This window comes from Fringilla coelebs (genome assembly GCF_963513975.1).
Source record: "Fringilla coelebs genome assembly, chromosome: 5".
NCBI classification, from domain to species: Eukaryota; Metazoa; Chordata; class Aves; order Passeriformes; family Fringillidae; genus Fringilla; species Fringilla coelebs.
In genome coordinates this window covers 55,613,785-55,628,126 of record NC_140033.1, presented here as the reverse complement: position 1 = coordinate 55,628,126, position 14,342 = coordinate 55,613,785, and positions in this window count along the sequence as shown.

Below are 14,342 nucleotides of genomic sequence, written 5' to 3'. Positions count from 1 at the left end.
TCACCGCTCTGAAAAAGATGACAAATTCAGAAAGTCCCTCTTGGGAGTGGCCACTCTGTTATCAGTCCCTCTGGCGCTGGAAATGGCGGCTGCAGCCACAAGATGCAAACTCTTGGTGTTTCCCGGGTCCCAATCCAGAGCAGGTTTGAGTAGTTCCAAAAAAGGGAAAGGAAAAACAGTCCAGGGAAAAATTCGGACTGCTTAGCTAAACTAACTAATGAGCAGAAGCAAAAAGCAAGAGCAAAGCAAAAAGCCAAGCAAAAAGCAAAAGCTGCACTATGCGCTGCACCAGTCGTGGGGGAGCAGGCTGATAACAAAACCAAAACAAAACATTTGCTCTTCAGATCCAGTCTTGAAGGCACAGAACATAATATCCAGCATAAACAGAACACACAAATGGGGATACAAGCATGGTAACGTCACCCTAGGACACCTTGCAATGTAAAAATGAAGCAGGAGGAAATAATTTATTTTTCTTTCCTTCAAGGAAGATGTCTTTGCAGGGATCTGGAAGGCAGGATGTTTCAATTTGGGCCTCAAGTGTACCTGGGCCACCAGGAGAAGAAAAGACTCCCAAAAGGAAGACAGAAGGGGCAAAGATCCTATACTAAGTACTTTGAAATTGCATGCAGACCTTCGGAATTCTTTGTCTGACTGTAATTTGCATTTCAATTTTATTTATTGCACTTTATGTGACACTGCACAATTCTTTGGCTGTTTAACAAGGCTAGGCAGCCAACTCAGCTCACTACACAAATTTTTATTCCCTAAATATAACTGTGTGTTTAGCAAAGTTTTGTTTGGCAATTTCTGTTCTCCTTGTTGTGCCTGTGTTTAGCATTTATGTTTCTTAAAATGAAATAAATTACCAGTACTATGCCAAAAGGTTTTATTAAAATATCAGAAAACTGTAAGCAGTTTATGTAAGTTAGATGGCACTCCAAGAACATAAACTACAAATCACTGAGGCTTCTGATGAGCTTTTATATGGCAAGGGAAGCAGCCTACACCAATGCCATCCATAGAATTATTTAGGCATCATAATCCTTAGAAAGATCAGTGGCTCCTTCCCCAGAGGATGCTGAACTTAAAATCTCCCACATAATACCACATCCAATTTAAACCACTCTTAAATATCTGAACAATAGGACCCACATGAAAGCAGAACCTATATGGGACTTGCAGTAGATAAAAATTACCCATCAAATCACCACAATTGTCCAGGTTATGACCTCAGGAGACACTTTGAATTTTCCTTCCCAGTGTTGAACCTGCACTTGCATTGCTGATGGAGAGGACATTAATATGGATATTTTCTCATTCATACAAAGTACCAAGGACATTCATAGGACTTCAGGATTCAGCTTATTTGTCTGTGTTTAGTGTTTTTCTCAGACTTCATATACATCTCACAGGATGAGGTAGCACATCTCCATAAATGTAATAATTACATTAAGTCTAAAAAGTAGCTCTAGCTTGTCTCCAGAATAAATGCTGAAATTGCTATGAATGCAATTGTATGATCTGTGGGGTCTGTAAGCAATGTTGGAAATAATTGGAAGGGCTCCTCTGAAACATATTTGTAACCATGTATTTGGAGAAAAATGCTTACTCTGTGACCTCCCCAGAGCTCCAGCTTCATGAATCTTCCTAGTACTTCCCAAACTGGGATATTGATCCTATCTCTGGATGCCCCAGGTCCAGCACAGTCAAGGAGGCCTGGTCCTTACCAGCTTTGCTGGAAACAAGCTGTGTGCATTTATAAGCCTTTGGTTTCTCTGAGCACTCTGGAGATTACATTCTTTCGAGGCAGCTGTTGTTTTCATGAACATTTCTGCATTCATATTCCACACTGGGCAGGTAAATATCTTCAGTAACACACCACAGGCCTGGAGCACCTATCCCCTGGTCTGTGGAAATGAGACAGCCAGCTGTAGATGTATTAACTCACCCAGTAAAGGAGCAGAGGACAAGTTGTATTTCCAAGAAAATCTAGTTCCTTCTGAAGGAGCTGGACTCATCTCATCGCCAACATATTGTTTGATCCTGCACGTTTGCTTGTTTCAGAAGTAATGAAGGCTGGCCAGCAATAAGAAGATTGAATGTTTCTGCTAAATCTGTCTTTAACATGTTTGGGTAAGTAAAGATACTACAGGCAAGGTCTGAAGCACTGGCATTGAGCCTGGTAAATCCTCTACCTTCCAGATGCAGGGATTTGTCTGTTTTAGAAACAGTTACTATTCATTGTGAAGGAAACAAAGAATATTCCCAATATATGATTGTAGCAGATCGACTCTTGGAAAAGGAGTTTATTTTGTGTATTTTACTGTGCACCAATACAGCAGTCAGAATCTATTCTCTTCTGTCTTCCAGCTGTGTGAAATGCAGAAGAGGGATATGAGCAGGATGAGTTACCAGCATCTGGATGGTCAATCCAGCATCTGCCTTGGGGGCTAGATGGTGTATTTGCTTTGTACTTCATTCATGCGAGCCAGTTTAAAATATCCCTTTGTTTCTTTTAAATGTCCTATGCTTCACCTAGCCTCCACCTTGTTCAGGAGCATAAATAACCAGATTATATTGGTCAGTGGTTGAAGAAATTAAAGCAAACCCCATGAGTCAACAGATAAAGTCTTTCAATCCTTTCCTGAATTTATTTCTTTCCCATAAGCACAGTCTGCTTTCTTTTTCCAGAATGAGTTTCTTTGCCTCCAGAAGCTCTTTTCTTCCAGGGCTTTTAACATTGCAAAGCATAGGTCTGGACTCCAACAAGCAGTATTCTGTAAGAATTCAATTTTATTCCTCTGGGTATCTTAAACATTTAAGTATTTGGAGTTGATGTTTTTGTTACTAAAACCTTTTGACATATTTCTGACTCACCCAGGTTGGAATATGGAGGCTGCATTGTTAAACAAGGTGAGCTCTCTATCCAGGTTGTTCACATCTGGGGCTTTCATCATCCAGGGCTGTAGCACCCATCTTTATTCTGCTTCTAATTTTCACTCATTCTTGCAGCATTTCCCACACAGACAAATGGCAACTGGTGACAATTGTGTTTCTCGCAGCCAACCAGCCTCTCATATAATTTTTCCTGTTGAAGAGATTCCACTCCATCATTTGTAGCTGTTTATCCCTAATTACTCTGCTTTAAATTGACTTCATCCTGTTCAGGAATACATCTGAACTATAAATGAGTAATTCTATGTAATGTGAGAATATTTTTAACTCTACATTTCTGGGTTTTTTTTTTTTGAGTATCCAGTACCAGGATTGTTTTCTACTGCTCAAGTCCTATGTGGTATGAGTTTTACTTAATGCAGCCATAAGCAGTTGGCTTTGGCCATTGCTATGGATGTTGCCATAGGCTAAGTCAATATTCATACACAATTTCACAATATTTCTGGGCTTGGTTTAATATCACCAAATAGAAGATATTTGATATATTTTGCATCACTAAAATAATGCTGGCAAGCAATAGAGTTGTCTATTCTAGCTGTTGAGGTTCACTGTAGGCATATTTATTAGATATTTTATGGCAAAATGCATCATGTAAGTATGTTATCTCTTTGTGGCAGATATTTAAATTGATGCCAACTTTTCAAACAATTTTCTCTGCAAAGAGAAAATGCACACTTTCTATGAAGTCAATTGCTTATCTTGTGCAGCTGGAAGAATTTGGACTGGGCATGATAGACACCCCTTTCTTTCTCTCACACTTGCAAATCCTGATGTCTCAATCCATTTCCTGCACACCTCTCTCCCTTTGAATTTCAATTCAGCATGCTGTTTTCATGTAAGACTGTAAACTACCCAAAAAAGCAAACACACAGTGTGTCTAATAATGTAAATATGCTGAACAAATGGAGTATGCTGGGATGAACATTCTTGAGGTAAATCTACTCTCAGCAGTAACTCCTTGCCTCTTGGCTTGTCACAGCGGCTCCCAGGGCATTATCACTACAAATGATGCAAGTCGGAAGTTCATCTGCAGGGTTAAAAGCTCAGGAGGGAAATTTCTGGCAGTTTCTCATTGTGTTTCTCCTCTGTGTGCAGAGGATTTTGCTGTGATAAATGCTGATAAACCTTAGGTGTCAGCTATGCTGACAGAAGGAAAATGGGAAGGAGGAACTGTATGTTACATGCTAAAACTGCATTTGTTCACACAATTATTAGCTCCAGGTATAATTAAAATTATTAAATATAAATCAGCTCAGGAGCTGTTTTGTGCTCAGCTCTCACTTCCTATTCAGTTTGAGCCTGACAAAGAAGAGTTGGTGGTCCCTGCTCAACCACCATTCCCTGCATCCAAAGCCCCTCTGGTCATGCTAAAATGGTGTGCTATTCACTTTCCACTTGGCAGGGTTTCACTTGCCTCCTTTCTTCCTTACATTCTTATCAGCAATGACATCACTGCCAAACCCTGTGCACCTCTGGGTGAGAGTATATGCACATTATCAGCAAGTCTGTCTTGTACATTTGCTAATCATTTGCAAACAACTGTACAGTTTAGCTCAGTATGTGCATAATGAGCACTGGGGAAAGGCTTGTAAGAGAGGGACCAAAGTATCTATTGCTGTCCACTCACTGGGAACTCTTCCAGGTTCTTGTCTTAAATCAGGGAAAAAATTGCCTTTCCTATGAGGAAACGATATCCCACTTGGCTCTGTGATTAGCACAGCACAAACACAGAAGTGTTTGCAGCAATGGACACGAGAAGGCATCATCAGAATATGTGGTCCTTGCTCTAATCCAGCTCCTCTCCCTTTAGCCCTTTAAGCCAGGCATGGTTGTGCAAAGTCACACATTTGGTCTGAGGTTCATAGGGCCAAGTGCTGGGTCCTGCCCTTGGGTCACACCACCTCCCTGCAGCTCCAGGCTGGGGCAGAGGGGCTGGAAAGGGCTGTCAGGCACTGGAAGGGGCTGCCCAGGGAGGCAGTGGAGTCTCCAGCCCTAGAGATGTCCAAGGAACGACTGACGAGGCACCCAGTGTTCAGGGCTGGGTGACAAGGTCAGATTGATCATTCTTAGGGTGGACTTGGCACTCTGAGTGCCTGAGGTCAGAAAAATCACCTGCAAGAAAAAGAAATGTAGGGTTTTACTGTCTAGTTGGTGATTTTAAATTTTTAAAGAAAAGAAACACTAAATTTTCACATGTATGAAATAGGTTAAATATCATTTTGCTGTCATCCTCAATTACTCAGGCCTTTGATTTCCACCTTGAAGTCTTCATAGTTGCCATCAGGAAAGTGAACATTTCTAAAAACTGCTTTTGCTAATAATTTGCTGTCACTATTCACATAAATAATTTGATACCTTAAGTGATTAAAGTGGTGAGCATGGAAGCACACATTTTCCATGAAACATTTTGGATTTTTACAGTTCAGGACATTCTCTTCTTTCATATATATAATAATAAAGTACATAGTCATTATCCCAAATAAGCCTCAAATATGAAACATAATTTGCTGGAAGATAGGCCATTTTAAATAAATCTACAAAAATTAAAATGCTTTGTGGAACTTGTTTGTGAAACAGTGAAAGGCTGTGTGGGTGTAAAGAGGTTTTGTTGGGATTTGTGTTTGCATTTTTATTAACATAGCTGTGGGTTTTTTTTCAAAATAAAATACTCTTGTATTGAATACTCTTCTGAGATAAACATTGTCCTAAAAAATTATCCTAACAGAAAAATTTTTGTATAGAAAGGGAATCTGTGTAATATGGAATTCCCTTTGGCAAAACCAGACTGTTTTATATTGACTTTGATTCAGAGGCTAAACTACATTTAAATATTTTACAGCAATACTGCCTTTAAGTGCATTATAAATAATTCACTCAATAACTAAACAGAGGTCTCTGCGGAGTGCAAAGTCTCTATATCTTAATGAGTAGATTTAATAGAGTAAAGCAAACTTCCAAGCTTTCAGTTTTTGGAAAACAGATTACAGGAGATGTGACATGCTGCTCTGCATAAGAAAAACAGAACTAGAAATAAAAGCACAGGGAGTGCTTAGACATTTTTTGCAATTATTTTTGAGGAGGCACGTTGCACAGTAGCATGGCCTGTAACATTTTGCTGATACTTACTTCTTTAGAAAAAGCTGAGATTTTTCTTTTCCTGCAATTTTTACATATGTTTTAAGTTTCTCATATGTGAAATCTTGATAATCTTTCTAACGTAAAAATATGTATCTTGAGATAAAAATCTAGATTGGCAAATTCTAGAAATTAATCTAGCCACAGTGACCTATGAAGCCCTAAATAAAACCCAAATCTAAAAATGAGACAATCCCTATAGCCTCAGCATCTTCCCTTCCCCATTTAACAATAAGAGAAGGTAAAATTACTAAATAACCCAAATGAAGGATCAAAACCTCAGAAATAATTCCACAAAATACTCAAGAGCTTCTGACTTTTTGTTACAACTGTAAGAGTCAGAAAGATACAGTGAGTGCCATATGATGTGCTCCTAAAAATCAGCAATTTCACATAACTACTCTTCAGTACATGGCAGGGACGTAGAAATGCTGTAACTCCAGCTATCCTAGGTTTCCAGTTTTGTTGCTATGCCAGTTATCTCTGTTCTAACTGTAGTGTAAATACTTTCTTTTGTGTGAAGACTGCAGATCTGTACATAGCTGCATGAAGTAAGAATGCTAGATGATATTGCAAGTCGTTTTTCAATATTTATAAAGTTCTTGAAGCTGTTTCTATTAGAAAATTAAATTTAAACTAGAAATTAAATTAGTGTTAAAAAGGCAAATTTTAAAACAAAATCTTATGGTGTAATTGTGTATAAATATATTGTCAAACAGTAATAAAATATAAATATTATTGCCATTATTTAAAGGCTGTTGATTTTCTAATATCTGTGTGAGGAATATGGAAAATTATTTTTATTGTGGCCTTTGTCAGTTCTAAGGTAATTTAAAACACACCTCAGTTCTGCCTCCCTTTATGATGCACCTCTGAGAGGAAGCAGCACAAAGCCAGTCTTGAGCAAATAAGAAAGCCAAAAGGTTGTGAAAAGTCACTAAATAAAACCAGTTCTAGACTGTCAAAGACAAATGCCTTCAAAGTTTTGAGTAACTCAGACTGTACCTGACTGGAAAACATGACGTGGCTGTAAGGATACCACAGAAACCTTTTAAAAGTGTGCCCTCAGGAGAACAGTAAAAGAGCAAATCCTTGGTGTTCTTCTTTGCTCTCCCCTCCCCTCTTCTCACCTCTTTTTTCTTTAAGTTTTTACATTTTCTGTTTTTAATTTATTTTAAAAAGCTATCTTTTGTTAGATTCTAAGGAAATCTTAATTCAGGCCAAGTGGAGCTTCAGATGTGGTCGATATGCTGAGTACACTGATATTTCCTGCCATGCAATCCTGCTCCCATTGCATCAATCAGAATCCCTAGGAAATACACAGTACAGAAGTATTAAAACACAATGGGAAGAGTATTGGAAAGCTTGTGGGAGCACAGACAACCACCCACACAGAGCTGCTGATGTCCTTTTATTATCAGATCAGTGCCACAATGCAGCGTCTCCTCCCCTGGATTAATTTTCACAGTTGCTCCTGGCAATGTGGGGAATTTTAAAATGTCCATACCTCATTCATTGCATAAACATTCTTTTTTTATTTTGGAAGCTTTTACTTGTGCCTAGGAACACAAAGCACTGTTAGTATTTTTTCAGTTCATTTTTAACTGATAATTTTGAAAAGTTAAATTGTGAAAAAATTAGGGCAAATTCCTTTTTGCCCTAAAAGAATTATTTGGCTGTTCTTTAAATTTAGGATATTGTTTTTAAAGTAGCTAAGCCAAAAGTTATTATTAAGTGAGAAATATGAAATTATATTATCCATACCTAGATCATTGAAACAAGCCATAGTTTTTGGTATTCCACTTTTACAGACAACATAACTAATAGAAAGATTTCATGGCTTCTCCTCTTACGTGTCTCCATTTTAAGCGTTTTTCATTTTAATAGCATTTCTTTTGTTTCTTTGGAACATATTTCACACAATTGCTTCCTATCACAAATCAGGCTGGAGGAAAACACCATTACTGTTTGCTATTAAGTTGGTTTCTGTTTTCATTAACACCTCATGGCACTGCCAGGAGCACTCTCTCTCCTCCCTGCCCTTCTCTCCTCCGTGGTGAGGTTGCTAGAGGAGGTCTGGGTGGGTGATGAGGCTGCAGTGGAATCAATATGCTGAAAATGCACCCAATTAAGGGGAAATGGAATTGCAGCTTTCTCATCCCTGAGCTGAGAATCTGGCTGATGGAATAACGTGCTGTGATTCCAGAAAATCTCCTTCAAATCAAGGGACAGATCTTTCAGACAGGAATCCAGGACACAGGTTTGGAATCCTGTTGGCAGCAAGTACTGAGATGGTTCTTGTGCTCTTGTGAAATTATTTTGAAGCCTGTGAATCTTCACGTGTACCTTTGTCCTCAGTTCCCAGGCAGCAGGCACATCTTGGTAGCATCTGGGGAAAACCTCTCTCTGCTGTGCTGTTTCTTTTTTATATTGATGCCCTGGAGTGGCTACCTAGAACAGAGGTTCAGCAGAGTTAAGTGAATAAAGTGGGTAATTATTAAAGGCCTTCAATAGGTACACCTGGGGCAGTTGAGAGGAATAGTAGATTTACAAACAAGCTGTGAGTCTGCTGGTAGATAAAACTAGCACTGGGAGATAAACAATGGGAAGGATTCCACTGATTGATGAATGGAAAAGGATGTTTGCTTTTACAAAAAAACTTTAGATTTGCTGATAAATGAAATTAGACATTGAAAGATGAAAGAAACAATGGAGAAGAAAAACCCATAATTCCAAATCAATTAAAAATTAAAAGGGAGGGTTATAATATTAGAGGGAAATCTTCAGTATCAGGTGTATTGGGAAGTCTGTACCTCTCAAGTACCTCAGCCATGGGGAAAGAGAGAAGGGAAATACGGCCGGGAAATTATGATAAAAAGGGAGGCTGCGTCGTCCAAAAGTTGGAGAGATCCCAGGGGAATGCCCCATGGTCTCTGCCTTTATTCTAATAAAGAAAAAGGACTCTGTCTCCTTTTCAACATTAACCTCTGATGTTTGTGGATTAATTTTCCTAACACAGCCAAAAGCCTTCCAGGGGCTAAGTCCCAGATGGATGATGGCCATGGGTTTTTCAGACAGATATAACTTGTATTATCAGGGGTTAATTCTTTAATTACAGATTCAGGTAATGAAGTCATGTAACCCCAGTTTGCTTTTCCCTCCCATTCACTTTTTTTTATATTTTCAAGGCCTGAGCTACAGGGTGTTCTTGGTTCTCAGGCCTAAAAGGATTGTTTTGTCTGACCAAAATGTGAAGAGAGCTTACTGACAGTCTATATGGAGTTCAGAGCTACATACTAATGCAGTAGAGAATCTGAGAAATGTAAAAGATAAAATCTTAAGGTGTCAATATGAGCTGCAAGTACTCCCAGGCATCTTACCCTAGTGAGTGGGGACAGCATTTTGATTCCATATAAACACCAAAGGAAACTCCTGAACTCTTTTTACAGCAAGGGTTCCACACTTGGAAGGGACAGAAGCCTGTTCAGACATCTTTTGGTGAATCACACCAACACAAAGGGTTTCTGTGTCAATCCTAGACATGGGAAGGTAGGGAGGGTGGTGTTTTGTCTTTGAAAATTGAGTGCCAGTTGAGAACACTCTGCCGGCTTTGTTATCCATGATCCAGGCCAAATCCTGCTTGTCTGCCTGGAGCAGCTTATTTGAAGCTGCTGGCCATATATACCAGTGTCCTGTAAGCAGGATTTATGGCTTTTGTATAGGGTGAGAAGAGCTGGCAGAAAGCAGAGAAACAATTGGCCTGCAACTAAAATCCTTCAGATGATTGTCCCAGCTGAGCTCTTCCCAAAATAATTGCCAAGGTAATTTAAATGTGAGGCAATATCAGTACTGTTGAAGACAGGTACACGCAAATTTTTCTTTTTATTCCTGAGTTTTAAGTCGAGGGTGTTAATTATGAGATGGTTCTTTAAAAGAAACAGTGTAAGACAAGGTTCCTGCACCTGAGATTTTACAGATAAATCTAAGCACTAAAAAAAAAAAAAATCTTAAAAAACCAACCAAACAAAAAACAAACAAACAAACAAACAGACAAAACCCAAAACCAACCAGCCACGGAAATTACTTCTTGTCTCTATATTCCAAGATTTTTTTATTGGCAATATTTTTTGGAAACCTCCAAGTGTTTTAGAATGAGAAGAAATAATTTTAAAATCATTTTTTAGAGAAGCTATATATGTGTGTGGGTAGAGATGAAAAATTAGTACCTGTACTGAAAAATACAGAAATAAATGTTCCTTTCAAATGATGAAATATAAAATAATTGTACATATTTCAGCCCAAAACACCACATCTTCCTCTGGCCAAAGATAACATAATATTTGCCAAGTTCCCTTCCCAGACGAGGTTTTCCTTAGGAAATCCATGTAAAAGGCCCATTTTCAAGACCTGGTCTTAACTACATTTCCTAACCTCAGGATAAAAGGATTCTGCTTTTACTCAGGTCTTCTTTCCAAAAAATAGAGAAAAGAAGCTGTGTGTATGTGGGGTTATTGTGTTGATTGTCACAGTAGAAATTTATCTTCCGCTCAGGATCCAAAATGGAATTTTTAATAGAAATTTATTCATAATTCCTATGAACTTTATGCATATTTTCCCTATGTACATATTTTCTACTCTGCTTGCAATGTAAACATTTCAGCATTTTCCTATTGCAGTATAGCTGGAACTTGAACCTAAATAAACTCCTTTCACTTTCACAGCTGAATTTAGTGCAACTGTACAAAGATGAAAAGCAATTAAGGCTATTATCTTAGTAACATAAATAGTTCCATCAAACACAAAGGAGCTAATGTCCTGCTTGAATGTCTTGGCTATTTAACACGCCTTCAGTGTTATAGCTTAAGATGGAATATCTTAGATACATGTTTTGAGTGTGTACAGTGTTTTTGCCAGCACTCAATGGCACAGTGCTGCTATGTCTCCTGTCCTCACCAGTGGGAAGCTCTGAGGGAGGAGATTAAAGTACAAAAGCTTTTTGGAAACTTCAAGGAGCAACCACCTAAATTGCAATGCATGGGGAAAGCTGTAGTACCCGTGCAAAGAATAGCTAAAAACCTCTGAAACCCTACAAAGCTGCTAAAATGTCTGCCTTTTCATCCAAAGTATATTTAAAAAGTGCCTGTGAGTGCCAGTTTGGGACAACAGGATGCCTTTTTTTTCCTAATTACTCACCTCCTGTCACAGTATTTACCTTTCTTTGAAAGAAGAGGGGAAAAAACCCAATTAAGTTGCTTGCTGAGGAAGTGTTGATTGTACACTGCACTTGCACATTGTACTAAGAAGCCTTCATGGACATAAGTGAACACTTCTTTAAAGTGCTGGTGGTATCTGTCAGTGCAAGAAAACATATAGCAACCTCAGGATTTTATTGTTAATATTTTCAGTCCTACAAAGAAAGAATCCATTAAAGAGCATGCCTAAATCACAAAGAGCAGTTCCTGATATTTTTCTGTATATTCACATTCTCTACTGCTAATCAATTTATCTCTGGTCCTAGGAAAACACTGTCGTCCTCAGTAAGAATACCTATGGTCAAGGTATGTGTAAAAATAGCAGGAAATATTGTTTTCCCCCTTATCTTTGCCTGAATGGCAGAGTGAACAGCAGAAGAAATATTAATATTTTCTCTTTGTAGGGTATTTATTTTGATTTTCTTCAGCTTCCTTCAGACTGCCTACTCAGTCTATCATCTGCTGAAGACAACCATGGTTCCTTGTGAATTATTTCTTACCACGGGCTTTCATGAAGGGGCCTGATTTTCAGCACACAGAATGGAATGTCTTTAACATTAACTTTGAGCAACTTGGGCAGCAGATGTTCCATAAATGCTATAGTCTTCATTTCTGTCCTTATGGAAATGCAGGAACATTCTTCTGACTATGACATTCCTGCCATAAGACAGGAGGCTCCAGGGAAAAGTACAAAAGTGTAGCTTGGATCCTCTCCCTAGAAAAGTACTCAAAGCAAAGGCTGTCAGGTGGATACTCAGGAGAGAAGTATTTCTGGAGGAAAAGACACAAATCTCAGGATTCTACTTGTTTTCACACTGATCTTTTCCAGACTTGACAATTTCCAAACAATCTCCAGAGCAAACTAGACATTATGGCAAAATACCTCCACAGTGTACTGAGTTGACTTGTCTTGCAAAATAGAAAATTAACTTTTGCATAATTAAAGACACATAAAAAGGTGAAGTTAAATATGTGACTTTCTACAAAACCTCCTCTTGCTGATATTGCCATCTAGGTGAATTTTAAGTCTCTTTTTAAAAATCAAATGAGATTACAATCTCAAGAGCTACCAACAGTTTTTCCTTGTATTCTGAAGAGCAGTGTTGGAAATGTCTTTGTAAAAGCTAAGTTAGAAATTATGTTCTAACAGGGCAGACAAAATTCCCTGTAACTTCACAGGGGTTTGGGGTGCATGTTGGCCAAGTTTATACTATTGCTTCTTTTTTCATTGTTGTAAATATTGCATTGAAGTTCCTTTTAAAATCCAGGCAGAGTCTATTAGCACACTCAGCTATGCAGCAGGAGTATAAGAGTTGAAAAGGGGGATAAAATGTCTTCCATGAAGAAAAGAACTCTATAGGAAAGGTTCCAGACCCTAGTGAAGCCATAAGGAACTGAGCTTATTCTGTCTTTCTGTATAATTACAGACAGGTAGAGTTGAAGACCTAAATATCTGCCTACATAAAGACAGTGATTTTTTTTTTTTTTTAACTAGCCAAGTGGGAAAAGTTCCTCTGCACCACAAGAAACCAGATAAAACAAACCATCACTATATGTGATGGAGCAAAAACCAGCTGGTATTTAGGAATTTTAAAAAGAGATTTCTGATTAGAAAAGATGAGAAGGCAACACAGCTGCGACAAAAAAAAAAAAAAAAAAAAAAAGAACACCTAGAGCTTCTCTTTTCAAAGTCCCTATTATCTCTCTTTTTATGTCACATACATATCTCAAACTAAGTCAAAGCAGGAACAAAGGGAGTTATGGCCTTAACACCTTTGTATTCCACTGCAGGGAGGGCTAAGAAAAGCAAAAAGAATGCTGTTAATTATTTGCCTTTCTTTTAGTTCTATTCTAAGACTGTTCTTGTGGGGAACAGAGATAACAAAGGAAAAGAGGTAAAGGAGAATTTACTAAAGGTATTGCAAGTTCTGTTGTCCCTAAAATCTGCAACATCCTGAGAGATTCTGAAAGATTTTGACACCAATATTGATGAGTAGAGGTGAAATGCAAATGTTTTAGGGAAAACTATTATACAGAATTCAGGAAAGCTTTAGAAAAGAGTTAAAGAAACTTGAGAAGGAACGCATATAAACAGACACTGAGGTGTTCGTTGGAAAGCTGCAAGAAGGGGTTGGCTAGCAACTGTTTCTTTCCCTGGCACATGAAGTCAGAGTGCCCCTTGATTGCCATACTAATGAAGGGTCTCATTGGGGTTTCAAATGGAAGGTCAAATTTCTTCTAAACTGCATGTGGAATCCTATCCTTTCAGTTTCGCCTAAAGACTTCCAGGATCATCAGCTGCCTTAAAGAAAAGATCCTGGAACAAAAGAGACAGTGCTGGGCATCCCTTTTCCTGCGCAGCTTTAAACGCCACAACACACATTTGTATTGGGCTTCTTTTTTTTCAGCTGCATGTACCTTGACACTTAGGCTCTCTCGCTGAGCCCAGCCGGATCATTTTAATCTGGAATCAAAAGAGGAGAAAACAGTTGCTCTGAAGAAAACATTCCTTTTGAAGGCCATTAACAATACCCTGCGAATTGAGGCTAGGTTTCCTTTCAAACTAAATGGACTACCCCATTCCTTCTTTTGATCATGCAGAGTTCCTGAACCTGAAGTGTATCAAGTGGAACTATTGGTCACAAAATGTGCCCGCTCAAGAAGCTGCTGTTGTCTCTGCATTTAACTCACATCCTGTAAAAAGCAACACACACCCTGGACTTATGACCATGGACCATCACATTCCTTCACTCTTGCAAAGTCCAGCTCCAGAACTTGCTATGTCCAGCTATTGCTCCCAATCCAAAGCTCCTAGAACAAAAAGTAAGTGCTGGCCTTCACTTTGTCCTTGTGCAGCACACCCAGGAATGCACGCTCAGCTCATGGGACCCTCATGCACTGTCAGTCTCAGAGTCTCAGAAGCTAAGAACATTCAGCAACTGGTCCCACAGGAGAAATTCTAGGAGAAAGAGGCAGTGCTGGAGTTCACTTTCCTTT